The sequence below is a fragment of the Ciconia boyciana genome, chromosome 1 (genome assembly GCF_034638445.1).
Source record: "Ciconia boyciana chromosome 1, ASM3463844v1, whole genome shotgun sequence".
Taxonomy (NCBI): domain Eukaryota; kingdom Metazoa; phylum Chordata; class Aves; order Ciconiiformes; family Ciconiidae; genus Ciconia; species Ciconia boyciana.
In genome coordinates, this window is record NC_132934.1 from 123948210 (window position 1) to 123964820 (window position 16611).

The window sequence follows — 16611 nt, forward strand, 5'->3', positions numbered from 1 at the left end:
GGCAGTCAGTAGTGAAAAGCGAGGGGGGACAGGTACACCCACGGACACCAGTCAGAGAGGTTTGTGATACACAGACAGGCTGGATCGATGGGCCGAGGTCAGTTGTATGAGGTTCAACAAGGCCAAGTGCAAGGTCCTGCACTTGGGCCACAGCAACCCCATGCAACGCTACAGGCTTGGGGAAGAGTGGCTGGAAAGCTGCCTGGCAGAAAAGGACCTGGGGGTGTTGGTCGACAGCCGCCTGAATATGAGCCGGCAGTGTGCCCAGGTGGCCAAGAAAGCCAATGGCATCCTGGCTTGTATGAAATATAGCGTGGCCAGCAGGACTAGGGCAGTGATCGTGCCCCTGTACTCGGCACTGGTACCTCGAATACTGTGTTCAGTTTTGGGCCCCTCACTACAAGAGAGACAGGGAGGTGCTGGAGCGTGTCCAGAGAAGGGCAACGAAGCTGGTGAAGGGTCTGGAGCACAAGTCTGATGAGGAGCGGCTGAGGGAACTGGGGTTGTTTAGCCTGGAAAAAAGGAGGCTCAGGGGAGACCTTATCGCTCTCTACACCTACCTGAAAGGAGGTTGTAGAGAGGTGGGGGTCGGTCTCTTCTCCCAAGTAACAAATTATAGGACGAGAGGAAATGGCCTCACGTTGCACCAGGGGAGGTTTAGACTGGATATTAGGAAATTTTACTTCACTGAAAGGGTTGTCAAGCATTGGAACAGGCTGCCCAGGGAAGTGGTTGAGTCGCCATCCCTGGAAGTATTTAAAAGACGTTTGGATGAGGTGCTTAGGGACATGGTGTAGTGGTGGTCTTGGTAGTGTTAGGTTTACGGTTGGACTCGATGATCTTAAAGGTCTTTTCCAACCTATACAATTCTGTGATTCTGTGATTCTGTGATGGGAAGGACTGTCTCTGTCTTCCAGAGATGACTTGGAGATGGCCAGTTTTCAACAGGACAGAGCTGTGGGCAAAAAAAGGGTGAATCAAGAAGCTGAGGAGCTCAGATTAAAATGTCAAAACCGGGAGTGATGAGCCCCAGTTGGCTCATTAGACATCATGCATTGTTTCAGCACTGTCAGTCATTCTTTTCACATCTGATGCATGGTCTGAACATCAAAGGGTGAGCAAAGGGAGCGTGAGCCGGGCATTAGCACCAGCCTACTTTATATGAAAGATCATATGTGCGTCCCTTTTCCACTCTCTTTCAATCTCCAGCATCTAAAAATCCCATTATCCAAAAAAGCACCACCCCCTACTGTTAATTATATATAGAAAATTCCAGTCCTTATCCAAAACATCAGCAATACCTTTGATAACCAAATAACTATACTGCAAAATATGCGTGACCTCTAAGCGTGGGTATAGAGACTGCTGCACACAAGCAATGCTATGCAGTTATCTAAGGAATGGGGAATGTTTGAAGGGTAACTGCTATATCCAGCATCACCTCCCCCCGGGTTGTGCTGCCACTGGCCTCCTTTGCTGGTGCAAAATGGGATGCCGGGGGGCTGTGACACAAAATTCGGGTGACGACTTGCGGCGCTCCTGCACGGCTGCAAGCGGCTCTGCTGGCTCAACAGGACGTGGCAGAGCAGTGTGGCCCCAGTCACGGCCCTCTGGTAAGGAGAGAGGAAGGGGTTTGAGCAGAGACCATGCCTGAGCCTATTTAGAAAAAAAGAGACTATTTATAGTGAGAGAAGAGCTTGGCTGGTATCTATTCCCACATCACCTCACTATCACAGTGCCAGAGCCATAATTGCTCAAATCGGTCTCACAGAAGATATTTGTGTTTCAACAAAAGCTTTTTTTTCCCCTCTCACACCCCACATTCCTTCCACTTTTGCTCGGTTCCTCTAATGAAATCAACGCCTTGTGACCACAAAGGCTGTGGCCAGGAGTAAATCTTGAAGTGAATTCAACATTATCTAATTTAACTGTTGAGTCGAATAAATGCATGGAAGGAATATAACAGAAATTATGAATGACAAGACAAAACATACTTGTAAATAGCTAGAACTGGATATTAAACAATGAATCAAACTTCCAAATTCTACTTTTGGCTTTGTCAGGCAATCTTCACATTAACATTTAAGAAAAGGAGGAGCTATTCTTCAAAACCAAATGCTCCAAAGTTGGTTATAAATCCATATTTTGATACTTTTAATCAGTATTTTAGGCAACTAAGTGCTGAATGAAGCACACAAGTGTTACCCATGTTAAAATTCAGGAGGCGTATTGAAGCAAAAGAAAACGAGGCTTCAGGTAAAAACTACAGGATATGGCTCATGGTGAGAAGGAGTCTAAAAGGCGCTTGGAGATGAAATGGCTTCCTGATTTCTTAGCCTGTCGCCACTCTGGATTCTTGGGCTCCGTTTTTCAAGTCAGACTACCGTGTAAGTGCTTCTTAAATTGAACAACAGGGAGGGCAATGTCTAGTTGTCCAGATAATGTTGTGGGGCTTTTTGTTTGCTAAAGGATCCTCTCGCTGGGACTCGAATGAGATGGCTTTCTCCTTTTTTCCCCTCACTGCTCCTGACCCTTCAAGCACCGTCTGCCCTCACAGAAAGGCTGGTTCAGCTGTGACCGTCCTGTGGTTTGCTCAAGATGAGATGTGATACAGAATTTCGACTGTCACCACCCTATGCCCTCTTTTCTTTTCATTAAGTTTCTGAGTCCAGCTTGGCTTACTTTTGAAAGCCACCTGTCCCAGCAGTGGTGGTGTTACATTTCAGCTGGAGGGATTGCACTCATGGAGACCAGAGGGAAACACTAGACCTTTGCTGGTACCCTTTGCTTGTAAGAAAAGCCTTATAATGCCAATGCATTTTGTGCCTATCAGAAATAATCTGTGATTTGCCAGTGTAAAAGAGCCCATGACCTAGCAAATTTTAATTATTCTTGCTCCCAGCTTCAGTGGGTCTGTTAAGCACTTAAAGCTGCATAGATACAAAAACAGTTTGCTGGTTCAAGCCTCATATGAATCATAAAACTGAAAAACTCACTGCTTTCTTGGAGATGTCGCCACTGACTTTCCTTACACCTCACCTTACCCTCTGAGCTTGGAGAACTTCTACCAGACAAGAGATCCTGAGCCTGGCTGTCTCCCAGAAGCCTTTATCAGGGCTTTTGTAAACTACTGGCACAGTGCTCATGGCAATATCGGAGAGGTGAAGTTTGCTGACTGCCATGGTACACCACAGCCTGTGCTGGGCCTTCATGAGAGCCTTAGCTGAGACCTATTCACCAAGTCCTTGCAGATCTACCATGAAGCCCTGAAACTCAGGCAGGACTGTTTAGATTGCAGCCAGAATATCTTTGTGAAAGAAGAGAAAAAATAAAGTTGAGAGGTTACTCTCTTATAGGAATGCTGCTCTGTGTGTCTAACCTCAGTTCTTAGGACCTGATATGAGAAAAGAGATGCCCCTGAGCTCCCGTCTGTGGGTGAGTGGTTTTTCAGTGCCTAGTCCTACACGTTTAAAGACAGTGGTTTCTTACTGAATTTGTCTGAAACAGCATTAAACCCTCTAGGAAACAGGGTTCTGCTTAGCAAGGAATTTTTCCTCTGACTTGGGCCATAAGTATTTTTGAAAAATCCAAATGCCATTAAAAAGGTCAGTGTAAGGGGGGTGGGTACGAGGGTGTGTCTTATTTTCTTCGACTCTGTAGTTATTTAAAATACAAGGGCTGTGGAAAAAGAAAAAAATATTATATCCAGGGTAAAAGTGACTGACAGCCTTCTAAGGCAGATTGCATTATAGCTAACAGGTATGGAGAAACATAATCTTACAAAAGTGCAGCAGGCTGTGTTGGAAAGTAGCAGCCCAGTAAGTTTGCTGTGTTGCACGTGTACAAATAAGCTGGTTGGAAATCCAAATGCTGAGTCTATCCCTTTTATTTTGCAAGGAAGGGGTCACAGTCTTTATTTATGGATCAAAAGAGAGAGGACAGGTAATCACTAGTCTGCAAACTATGTTAGTAAGCAGGCTAATGCACTGAAAATGGTTCTTGCTGGTTTTATGATATGAAGAAGATGCTTTATGTACATCAAGATACAAAAGATCAGAGTTCACTAATGAAAATAAGTAATCTTGTTTGGCCTGCACCAAGAATGCATATTTCAAAATGTTTTGGTTTGCTTTTTTATTTTTTATTTTTAATAGACCATTTGGGAGTGGTCTAGGAATCAAAAACATGTATGAAAAGACAAGAGGACATCTATCATTTGTCTGAGTCAGAATTGATACTTCCTTTAGATGCTAACCAACAGTACATCCCATGAAAATGAAATATTAAAATGAGTTAATCACATTCCCAAGTAATCTACAGATATTGATCTGATCTTTTTTCTAGGAAGAATTAAAGAGCAAATCCTGAGTTAGAGCTGTTTTCATTCAGATGCACAATTGCTATTCCAACCTCTATATGGATCTCAAGACCTCATAATTTTCCATTCTTTTCAGGCCTTTCAGACACAAAAACTAATGGAAGTTAGCACTGACGTTGTGTAGTGCAGACAATCACTGTATAAGAAAGAGGATTAATCTGGGGAGCAGCAGTAAGTGGTGTGCCAGTATTTATCTCCCCCAGCTCCCTACCCTAAGCCCTAGAGACTTTGTCTTGTTGGGTCTAGTTCTGCCTCCAATATGATTGATACTCCGGAGGAGAGATGGAAGGTCCTCTCCCCTGAAAGCATCAATCCCCAGCTCTGTAACAGACGGGGGTCAAACCCCTGTTTGAGCGGAGGAAGGTCTGGAATCAGTCTCCGCTGTCTTGGGTGAGCATGTTTTCCCGCAGGAGCTGTGTAAAAGTGAGGTGGTAAAATCACCAAAGCAGTTGCCGCTAAATGCAGTGCAGTCCGAGTGAGCTAAGCACGCTCTCAGCATTGGCAGAAAGATTAAACTCCTCTTTGGACTTGAGTTTTCTTTATGCCAAATGACTTTATGCAGATGTAAGTTCCCAGGCAGTCCCTGTAGGAAAGGCAGAGATAATCTCTGCTGGTCACAGAGGCTTCTGTCTGAAACTCTGAGGACAAAAATGTCCCAGGTAGGTGTCCGAGTGTATTAGAAATTAGATTTGCAGAATTCACACAAATAGTATTGAAAATACATTGAAAGTATTTCAAGTATTGAAATGATGTGCTTATTGCCTGCTTTGCTCTTTGAAAGTGAAATAAATATGCTTTTGCAGAAGTCAAACATTCCCAGGCAATCAGCCCCGTAGCTTTATTAAGGAGCAGTTTGGTACTATTAGAAGTAATAACTCTTGATCTTTTTGTCATATTCCTGTGAATATGTATACGTACATATATGCATAAAACAAGGCTCTATTTCACAGACGTGTCTCTTCAGCCTCACAGCCTTCCACCACTCCCTGAGAGCCTGGTAGCTGGAGAGGAGCAAAGACGTCTCCTAGACCCTTTCCACTGCTCTTGGAAAGCAGCTATATTTCACCACCGTTTGCAAGACAGACAAAATTTAGCAAGCAGGTGGCCTGAATCACTCATCATTTTCTTGAAGTGAGACATCACAGTAGGCGTCCAAATGCACCTAAGTCCCTCAGCTGACTGCTCAAATACAGCGCTCTCTGGTCACATCAGGGGTCACTTGTTGGAGCCAAATAAATATTCCAGACATAAAGTTCTGTTGCTTCTTGTATAAAAGGGATCAGGGTGATCCCATATGAGGCTGCATGTCTACATTTACTCTTTTCATCTGTGCTTTTTATGGGTCTCTTATTTTTTAAATTGCAGATCTTCCCAACTCTTGTTTTGATCCCTTTAGAGTATTGACAAAGAGATTACTGGCACTTTAACAAAATTGTTGTATGGTGTTTAGAAATTGTGCCATTCCTCATAACTGGAATTATATTTAAAAATGTAGTTATTTTCTACAGACCGTAACTGTGGGAAAAATACATGAGAAGATGAAATGCAGCAGAGGATGCTTGGGGGAACTAAGACACCATATTCTACACTTTCATGAGATGACAGAAAGGCATTTTCTTTAGCTAAAGAGATCCCATAATTAATACTTAATTGAATAAACACTAAATGAATTCTGAGTAGGATTTTTCAAAGGTGCTCAGTATTGGCTTAACTCCACTTTAATTCACACCGAAGGAAAGCAATCACTAACTTCAGTGAGAGCAAACCCTGGCCAGCACCGCAAAGCCTCCTGCCCGAGGGTGATGGGGAGGCAAGGAGGGAAGAGAGGGGGAAGGATCCAGTTTTGCGATGCGCCTGCCTAGGATATTGGCAGCCCTCAGCGCCAGACGTTCACAAGTCAGCTGCCTTTAACTGAGGAAAATTCAGAGTTATGCTCGTTTAAATTTTCGTCATCCCTTTCACCTGCCCTGCTCCTCCTTACCCACCCTGCACCTCTAACACGTGGAAACAATCGAGCTGTGGGGATCCCACTGCTAATGTCAGACACATCTCCACATTGTCACACACAGAGCTTGTCCAAACACTCCCAGTAACTGGGAATGGGATGCTCAAAGAAGCTTGCTGTGACCTCCTACAGCAAGACTGTGCAGACTTAAAACCAATTCTAATTTTATATGAGCTATATATGTTCAAATATTACCACTCCAGGGACTAGAGTTACTACTGCCTCACTTATTTCATTCCCTTTGAAGTGCAAGAGAGTCCCTACACTGGGAGAACCCATCCCTGTGCTTCCTATTTTCTCCCATGTTGTTTCTTTGTTTATGTTTGCTGCTGGCTTTGAGGCCTTGAGCAGTGAGGAGCTGGTAGTCCACCTCTCTTCCTCTGTACTCTCCAATTTGGAAACAGCCTCAGGGGGGCAAATATATGCATCATCCTCCTCTATACTGAAGAATTCTTTCCTCTTTTGCATCTTGTTTCAAAGACTGAATGATGTGCTGATTCTGGCTTTTCATCTGCAGGCACTGTAGAGGCCGGGACACTGGGGCTATCTTTTTTGTGACCTGGTGTTGGAAACTCACTAATGACTACTTAGTGGTTATTTCCCTGAAACTGTAATGATAGATACAAGTGTATGTGTATGTGTATACGTATGTGCACACACAAACACATGCACACACACAGAGAGACAGGGAGGAGGAGACTGTTTACTCTAGGATGGGGAAAGCTATAGTTTCTGGCCTTGATGACCACAGCTTTGTGGGAAATGATTTATATTACAGTCTTTCAACAAGATATAAAAGAGAAACATACACAGACATGCTCAAATCTACTTTTATATATTCATAAATATATTTTTATGCGTTTAAGCCTCAATAGTGCCATTGCTGTCAGACAAAATAACTGCATGAATGACCTTGAACGCAATAAAATAAAAGGTGATAAATACAAAATGATGCTAGGTCAGCAGCACACCTGGCTGCAACGGAGGCAAAGGGCATTACTGACTGCTCCTACATTTTGCTGAGCAACCTACGCTTTTCCCTGGAGGTGGAGCACAGGGTGAGGCTCAGGCATGAAGAAATCCCTGCGGATCCCTCCTCCCTTCCTGGGAGAGAGCTAGGGCTGGGCTGGGGCTGAGCCTTTAGGTGGAGCTCACGTACCGCCGCTCCTGGGAAGAGCGGCCCTGCAGCTCCTGCTGGGCACAGCTGACCTGGCCAGCCCCGCAAGGAGCGAGCCAGGAAAGCAGAGCTAGTCCCCTGGTTTTCACAGCTCGGGTTAATAGCCAGCTTCCTCACAAGCTGAAAAATGGTTTCTTTCGAAAGCTGTTTGAAGATGACTTTTGTCCTGCGTACGTGGTGCTGACTAGTGCATACGGGACGTAAGGCTGCTAGTGGATCCACCTTGGCTAGGCTACATTACCGGGGCTGGAGATGTTGTGTGCACCTGGCTACTATTGCAGGACAAGTATGGTATCAGAGACTCTTTGTGTAGGTCCGCACAGCCAGGGAAGCTCCTTTCAGGTCTGCCTCGCATCCTGGTCTCAAAGGATCCCATGGACCTTCAGCTACAGAATGAGACATAGTATGGCCCAGGAGCACGGGACAGTGGATGCATCTAGCCCATTTTGCTGCATGGCTGCAGAAGGCTGTGTTGGCTTGTGGGATGGGGAGAGCAGTGAGCTGGCTGTGTGTTTGGGAAGAGGGCCACTGCATAAGCGAAGTGCAGTGGAAAGCATGAAGAAGCAGGCTTCTGTGCAAGTTTTGTGCTCAGGAAGGGAAATTTGGCAGGCTTGTATCTACTGCAAAGTGTGTCGTTCCTAGTTCTTCCCATCCCTTCTGTGAGATCTGGCAGGCTGGAGAATGGGCAGAAATAAGTGGAAGAAAGCTTTATGCTAGCAGCAAACCCCGAATCAGTGGACTGCAATTAAGTCACATGTGAAGGCTTGCAAATTTGTCTAACAGAGCCAGGCTTGTAAAAGCTTTGTTCATTTCACACTGTAAAGGTGACACCAGGCATGACAAGCAGGGCCTGTGTCAGCTCAAGAGGATGAAGAACCTGAGTGTCCTGCAGAGCATCAGGTGTCGTGGTTTAACCCCAGCCAGCAACTAAGCCCCACACAGCCGCTCGCTCACTCCCCCCACGGTGGGATGGGGGAGAGAATCGGAAGAGTAAAAGTGAGAAAACTCCTGGGTTGAGATAAAGACAGTTCAATAGGTAAAGCAAAAGCTGCATACACAAGCAAAGCAACGCAAGGAATTCATTCACCACTTCTCATGGGCAGGCAGGTGTTCAGCCATCTCCAGGAAAGCAGGGCTCCATCATACCTAACGGTGACTTGGGAAGACAAACGCCATCACTCCAAATGTCCCCCCCTTCCTTCTTCTTCCCCAGCTTTATATACTGAGCATGACGTCATACGGTATGGAATAGCCCTTTGGTCAGTTTGGATCAACTATCCTGGCTGTGCCCCCTCCCAGCTTCTTGTGTGCCTCGCAGAGCATGGGAAGCTGAAAAGTCCTTGACTAGTGCAAACATTACTTAGCAACAACTAAAACATCAGTGTGTTTTCAACACTGTTTTCAGCACAAATACAAAACATAGCCCCATACTAGCTAGTATAAGGAAAATTAACTCTATCCCAGACAAACCCAGCACACCAGGGGATAGCTCTAGACAGCAGAAGGGGACAGGAATGGTCCTTAAACTTGCAAAACATGAAAAGGCAAAATCACAGCACTCCACTTTTCTTATTACACCTGAAGCTGCCAGTAATATCACACCATACATACAGAAGAGCCTGACATAACCCCAAATCTTGCCCACCATGTTTTTACACTTCCAAGCCTCCTGGGATGAACAGATGTTTGGGACAGCAAACTTCTTAAAAAGCAACTTTACACTGAAGTTGTCCAGCTGCCAGCTGTGGGATGGTGAGGATCTTGCACGGATATCAGAGGGATCAGGAGGTGCCAAATGCCCTGTTGAAGCCCTGGCAGTGAATGGAAAGGTTATAACACCTGCTCCTAGCTTGCTGCCCCAGGGCTGAACTAAAAAGTTTGGTGGTTAGAGCGAGCCTGGGCTGCGGGGCCAGTGTGCAGACTGCCTCTCCCGATGCTGCAGCTAGAGTGGTGACATGTGCTAACAAGAGAGTTGCTCTAACACTCTTGTCATTTCATGACGTTTTGTGAAATACCATGACTATGAGCTCTTGCTTCTTCTTGCAGTTAACGTAAGTTGACATGAATTTGGTCAGGGACAAACAAGGTTGATACTGCCAGTCTACAACAACTTCAGCCAGGAGAGTCTGTCTTACAGCATCCAAGTTTAAGCAGCTGGGGCAACTAAAGGGGAGGTAAAGTTCAGATATTCAGTTAGCAGCCAAGGCTTTTGAAGAACAGATCTTGTCATCCACATTCATCTTCATACTTAGATGATATTTAAGTCTTTACAGCTGAGAATCAGTGACAGGTAGAAGAGGAGATGTAAAGTGATGCCTCCAAGGAAGAACTGTCTGCAACCATACTATAGACAAAGGGGAGTCCAGAGGGCAAGAGGCATTTTGAAAAAAAAAAACAAACCAACAAAACGAAGCCTAAATCCAAACCAGACAGCCCTTGTAATGCTGCAGCCTGCAGAGCTACTCTTCTTTCTTACTTTATTTCAGTTGGATTCTCACAAATTCCTGTCTTTTTCTCTACTTGTGCAAGAAAAAAAAACCTGATGGTTGTGAATATCTGTAAAATAGCAAATTGTTGTGAGCTGTTTTCCAGGCAAAACTTCATCAGCTGAAACTACATCCGTACCAAAAATCCTTCCCTGTTTTGTGATCTCTCATACCAGTATAGAAACCTCCCTCTCATGTATGTGATAAGAAGTTTTGAAAGGAAATCAAATTATAAGGGAAACAAATTTTAACAGTGTTTCTGCTGCATGCTTCTCATTCTGTTATTACGTTATTTTCCTCCCCAGTCTCCTGCTTTTTCACAGGATAAAGTCCAATTACTATAAACGTGAGCAACATTAGTAATTTAAGATGATCTCATAGGTCGGGGTTAGGAAGACTCACTATCCCTTTCACATGACAGATCACCACCCACTACTGTAAGTAGTTACTGAGAGATCAGCAATAACAAATTCCAGTGTTGCAGCATTACTCCTATTTGCACTGTAAATATTACCCTTCTTGCTGTTTTTCTTCTGCACTCTAAGAACGTGTACTAAAACATGACTAGAATACACTGAATACAGCATATTATCCTGTGTGTTATACAGAATTTAGCAGGCGGGATTTGGCTCACAGATCAAGGCACCCAGAATCAGGCCTATGTCTAAGTTCCTGCTGCAGTCAGTGGAGATCCAGTTGAGAAAACTGAGTCTAGAGTCAACTCACCTGACTAGACATTACTGTATACCTCTGAGTGAGCTGAGTAGCCTTCTAGACTGAACTGACTGTCCTGACTAGTTGCCCGTGGATTATAACAGGAGGTTAGACCCCTATTGCACAGGTAGATGTCTTCTCCAGTCTTAATCTGCAAGCTGAATCCATCTGCTATTTCTTTCCTCAAAAAAAAGAGCAATTCCATTACTATAATTTATTACTTTTGCTATCATCCTTATTGCAGAAAGAGTCACAGGTACAGGCCAATATACTGTGCACACAATAAAAGAAGGAGGATTTTAACTCAAAGAACCCAGATCCAGGTATAACCACACAGCAGCTGTGGAGATCAATAGGAGTCAAAGTGATGCTCTTAACATAGTCCCTCTGGTGACACCCTCACAAATAAAATGAGGAAACATGGTCTAGATGGAACTTCTGAGAGGTGAGTGAGCAACTACTCTCAAAGAGTAGCTACTAATAAACACTGTCGAAATGGGCAATTACATCTGTTGGGGCCCTTCATATTTTCACTGATGACCGAGATGATCGAATAGAGAGGATGTTTACTGTATTTGCACAGGCATTAAGCAGGAGGGACTGCAAATACAAATTAGTATTCAAAGCAATCCTGACAAATTGAAGGTACTACCTAAAGTAAACGGAAGGGAGACCTGAAAGATGCAGCAGACAGGAAAGAATAATCAGCTGTACAAATACAAACCTTCATCAGGAGGAGATATGGGGGTTATGGTGGGTCACAGCAGAGCATAATTCAATAACGTCATGTTGTTAGGAGAAAGCTAAATGCGATACTGGGAGGCATCATGAGGTACCTGAAGGAATCCTTCCACGTTATTCAGTGTTAGTGAAGCTTCAGCTGGAATAGTGTGATCAGTTTAGAGCTCAAGAAAGATGTTCGCTAACTGGAGAAAGTATAGAGGAGAGAAATTCAAATAATCAGAGGGCATGAAAACATAACCTAGAAGAAAGAATTGAAGGAAGTATAACCTAGAGAAGAGAAGGCTGAGGGAAAATCTGCTGAAAATCTTAAAATATGCAAAAGAGCTGCAGGGCTTAGATTCCTAATATCCATAATGAAAAAAACATTCTTAAACAGAAGACAGTGAAGGACTGGAAAAGATTGCAATAGGTGGCTGCTAAGACATATCCTTAGGTGCCTTTAAGAACAGTTTAGATAAATGTCTAGGTATAGTCAATCCTACCTCCGGATGGTGCAGTGAATTAGATGATCTCCTCAGGTCTCTTTCCATGCCCCTGTGTGTAACAGTGCGTCACAACCATTTTGTCACAATATCTTTCTCTTGGGTAAGTTCATGATGTATGACCCCTGAGGAGAGGGTTAAAAAAACTGTGCCACTAAACTAGGCAGAGGAGGTCAAGGCATGCATCCTCATTGCAGGGGCTGCTGCAGAAAAATGATGTCCAAGTGATTCTCTGATCGGGAAGCAGAAAAGGAGAGTCATTTGCAAGCTGCTGTCGAAACCGAGCTAAAAAGACAACATTTAGAAAAAGTAAATATATTGTGAATTTGTTTCACATAACAGGGCAGCCTGCAGAGGCCTGGCAACATTTGGCTTGTTAAAGTGTAGGCTAAGGTAGCCTATTTGTTCTGACTGTTCTTTGGCAAGAGGAAATCTAGATTTAGCTTGCAGGTCTGAGCATGAGCTCTCAGTGCCTGCTGCAGATGCCTGTAGAGCTGACGTAGATTTAACGCAAAGTCTTGAACATACCTCTCTGCATCTGCTTTCACCCTTTTTTCCCCCACTTTTGCTCTCCAAGAGTGACTTGATTCTGTTTCTCCTGGTTCACATTTTGTATTCCTGTTCTTGTTTATACTCTGCACTCTCCAAAGACCTTAATGTGCTTGTCACGTAGCCAGGAGGCTTAGAAATCTCTTGAGGCTTGAAGTCAGGTCCTTGACACAGCCAGTATCAATACTAATCCTTCCTTACTATAATGCTCCAGCAATAAACAGATATGCTACTATTAAGACCGTAAGAAATAAGATATCTTGTTTTTGAATAAAGGAACAGAGAGGCTTAGGCTTTGTAACTGTGAAGGTATACAGGAAAGGGGATGGCCAAAAGGCAGGGGAAAAGGTGTTTTGAAACCTCAGAAAACAGCTCAAGACAAAATATTTTGAGGGGAGAAGGTAGGGGTAAGGCATAGGGATATGACTTGTAACTACAGTGCAAAAAAAGATATAAATGCTCGTTCTGTAGAGAATAGGCACACGAAGCTACACTGGCTATCAGGGCAGGCATCTCCTGGGAGTCTCTGCTAATGGCAAAGAGCAAAGGTTAAGTGAAGATGTGTGAGGAACCTCAGCCTTTCCCGGAGTGAGCTTTGCTGTGTGTATGCCTCTGCTAAAGCACTATATCTCCGAGATCCCAATTCAGGAGGCTCCTGGGCAGCTTCACTGACTGCTTGTAACGCAGCATCACCTTTTACTAACCCCGTTTTTCACTAGAACTGGTCAAAGCAAGTACTTCCACTTTGAAAAAGAGCTGATTATGCTTTCCTCCTATCCTCCACCCCCCACCCGCCCAAGCCCAGCTGAAGAGGGAGTTACATTTGTGTATTCCCTGCTTTCCTACCTACTTATCTGTGCTCCTGGAACAGCTGACTTTCAACTGAAGCAACATTGAAATTCCCTCTCCTAAATTCAAAGACAAGCCAGCGGGGGAAAAAAAAAACAAACCACAAAACCAGACCTTCAGTTGCACCAGGAAGGAGTGAGGCCCAAATCCTCATCCTCTGGATTCAGAAGAATACCTCATCATACAATATAATGATGTGCCACACCATGCTTTAAGGTTTGTGATGTTTCTTTCCCCTGTCTGCACTGACAGACAGCAGCAAGAGCCTGCGGGACATCGGCTCCCCTGCTACCTTTCAAGGCAATGAGCAGCTCCATGTTGCCTGGTGCTTAGCACCATCCAGCTGTATTTTATAGGCTGGTTGGAGTGTGAGAGGCAGCATGGAAACAGGATGATTGTGGGCAGCTCTTCTCTTTTTTGTACCAAGTGTAAATCCTTCAGTCACAAAGAAACCGCAGTTACATAGTCTGCTGGGGAACACAAATGCCCCTTACAGCTCATGAACATGTATGACCTATGGACATTTTGGACAATAACTATGATCCGGAATATGACCAATGTCAACAAGGAGATAAGGTGACATTATCATAATTACTTACTTGAAGATTACTTCATCTGTAATCTGTCTTGAAATCACTAAGGTTATGAACTTTCTAGAGAAGTATACACCAGCTAGTAGAATGCTTTCCCTCTATCTCATTTAATTGCCATGGCCTTTTCAAATGCCAGCACTGAAAATTTTTCTGTACTGAGATCTAAGTACAGGACATGTGTTCAGGCTCTGAGGCTTCATAGGACTACAGTAATAACCAGAACATAATTTTTAATTGTATTCTGAGGTGGTGTTCTGATTTTGCTGGATTATGAAACATTGTTGAGTATCAGACAAATCTACCAAAGGTAGACATGTAGAGAAAAAAATAACCTAATTGTTGATAAAACTCGAGATTTTCCATTTTGCTGCTTCATACATTTAAAACAAGTTGTTCGATCACTTTCCTTATAAATAAAACCAGCTTCTCTGTCTCCTGGCAGGCAACAAATGTGCTTCTCCCCTCCTTCCCTCTCCCTCAGGGACTGATACTTTGATGGGAGCATGATTAGATATTGGAAAAAGAAGAGGAATCTTGCTAGAACAGAACCAATGTCAAGAGAATGTAATAAAAGCTGACACTGTTCACACAAAAGCGAACAAACAGGTACTTCATAACATAGCTGAGACACATCACCTTTTTGCTTGCCTATTCAAAAGCAAATAGTGACAATACAGTTTGTCTTACATTGAACACAGATCAAAATGCTAACAAGATGAATAACTATCAAATAATGAGGCCTGTGATATAAATTGTTAATCTTATGATATTCCTCTTCAGTATTTATTTCTGTTACAAATGTTTACAAAGAATGCCTCTTGTAGAGCACTAATAATGTTGAAATACAACTAAAATTAGTACAGTCTATGACTAATATTAGTGCAGGATAGGACAGGACTAATGCTAACTGCAGAATATATGCAGTGACAGCTCTCCTTTGAAGTAAACTATTTGATGCTGTGTATGGCATGTATGAATTTTAAGCTATAGCTTGCATCTGGAAGTGCTGGAAGTATTTCTTCACAGTAAGACATTCAAGTCTTACACTATTTCTAGTGGATAGAACTGAGATATGCACTTCACATCAGCCAAAGACAGGCAGACGTTTATGAACAGAAAAGCCTTATTTTTTTAAAGATCTCCAATCATAATCAAAACAAGTCCTCTCAGAAAGAATGTTGTTCCATACTTAGGAATTAATGACATCATTTAAATTTTATGCTGTATCATTAAACTGTCCCCAGACATTAATATTCATTTGTATTTTATCTTCACTCCTCCATAACACCCAGAGGTTACGGCATCTGGCGTTCTTCACTTGGTGATTTCCAGATTTTTTATCCCTCAGGCCCATGTCACCTCTCAGAATTTCTGTAGGCAACCATGCATCTTCAGCACAGTTTTAATTGGAAACACTGTGAAGGTGATGTTAGCTCCATGATCATCTGCAGATCACTTGCCACAGTCTCGCAGAACACCACGCTTTGAAGACAAACAGTTCCTCGGGATTCGTTTACAGGGTACAAAGAGTAATTTTCTTTAAAATTCAGAATGACATTATCTGGTGGGTAATAAGCAACACCATTATCTCTGGAACAGGTCCTTGTTCAGGATGTATTTTACAGTTGCTGGAATGATGAAGACCAGCAGGCTATGAATGTTGGAAACTGTTTTAAAGAAATTACACAGTTACTGCCCATGACATCATATTATCTCACCTTGGTCATTTAGGGAAAGATTATTCTGAATGCACAGTGCCATCTTAAGACATAAACCCCAGAGCCAAGTTCCAATGTCCCCAAGTTTAACAAGGTCCTCAAATCCAACAGTGAGTGCTCTGGCCACATAAGACCTACTGTATGCCTGCAAGATTATCCACCGAGGAACTGTGCTCTGGGTCTGCAGAATCCCTGTGCTTACCTTTATTAGAGCATGTCCTAGCCACAGGTGCCGTACCTGTTTCTGCAGTCATTGGCCAACTTTCATCTGGCGCTCAGGACACCTTGCATAGGCTGTTACCATGAATACTTTTCAGAGGGGAGTGAAAACAAATTACAGCTATTCCTAATGAAGAAATCAATCAACATCAAACAGCTGTTATGGCAATATTCCATGTCTGGATCAATTAAATGTCACTACATTCACTCCTCTACAGTACCTGTGCCAGTATCTGTGCTATCTTAACCTCCTGTCACCATAAAGTCCTTCATCTAAGCTTTACCCACACTTCACTGTGTACTGTTCATTGCCAAAGTCTTGTACATCTGCAACCTCTTTTTCAAGCATAGAAAACCACTGTGAAAGTAGGTACAGCAACGCTGCCATACCACAAGATGAGAACTAGATATGAAATTTCCCAACGCAGTTTACAAGGCATGAACACTGTTTACTTTACAAAGGCTTATGCAAAGGAAAACATGACATGGAACATTCCAGGCACGATTTTGCGAGAGATAAATCAAACTTTTAGATAGAGGAGAGTTACCTCGAAGGAGTCTGTTGTGGTTTAAAGCATGACTGCCATCTCCCTTCCCATTCAGAGTGGCCAGAAAGGCTGTTCAAGTGAACAACAGCACTGCTTATTTTGCTGGGTTCCTCTACACCTTCTTAGGCCAAAGTCTCACTATTTCCTCA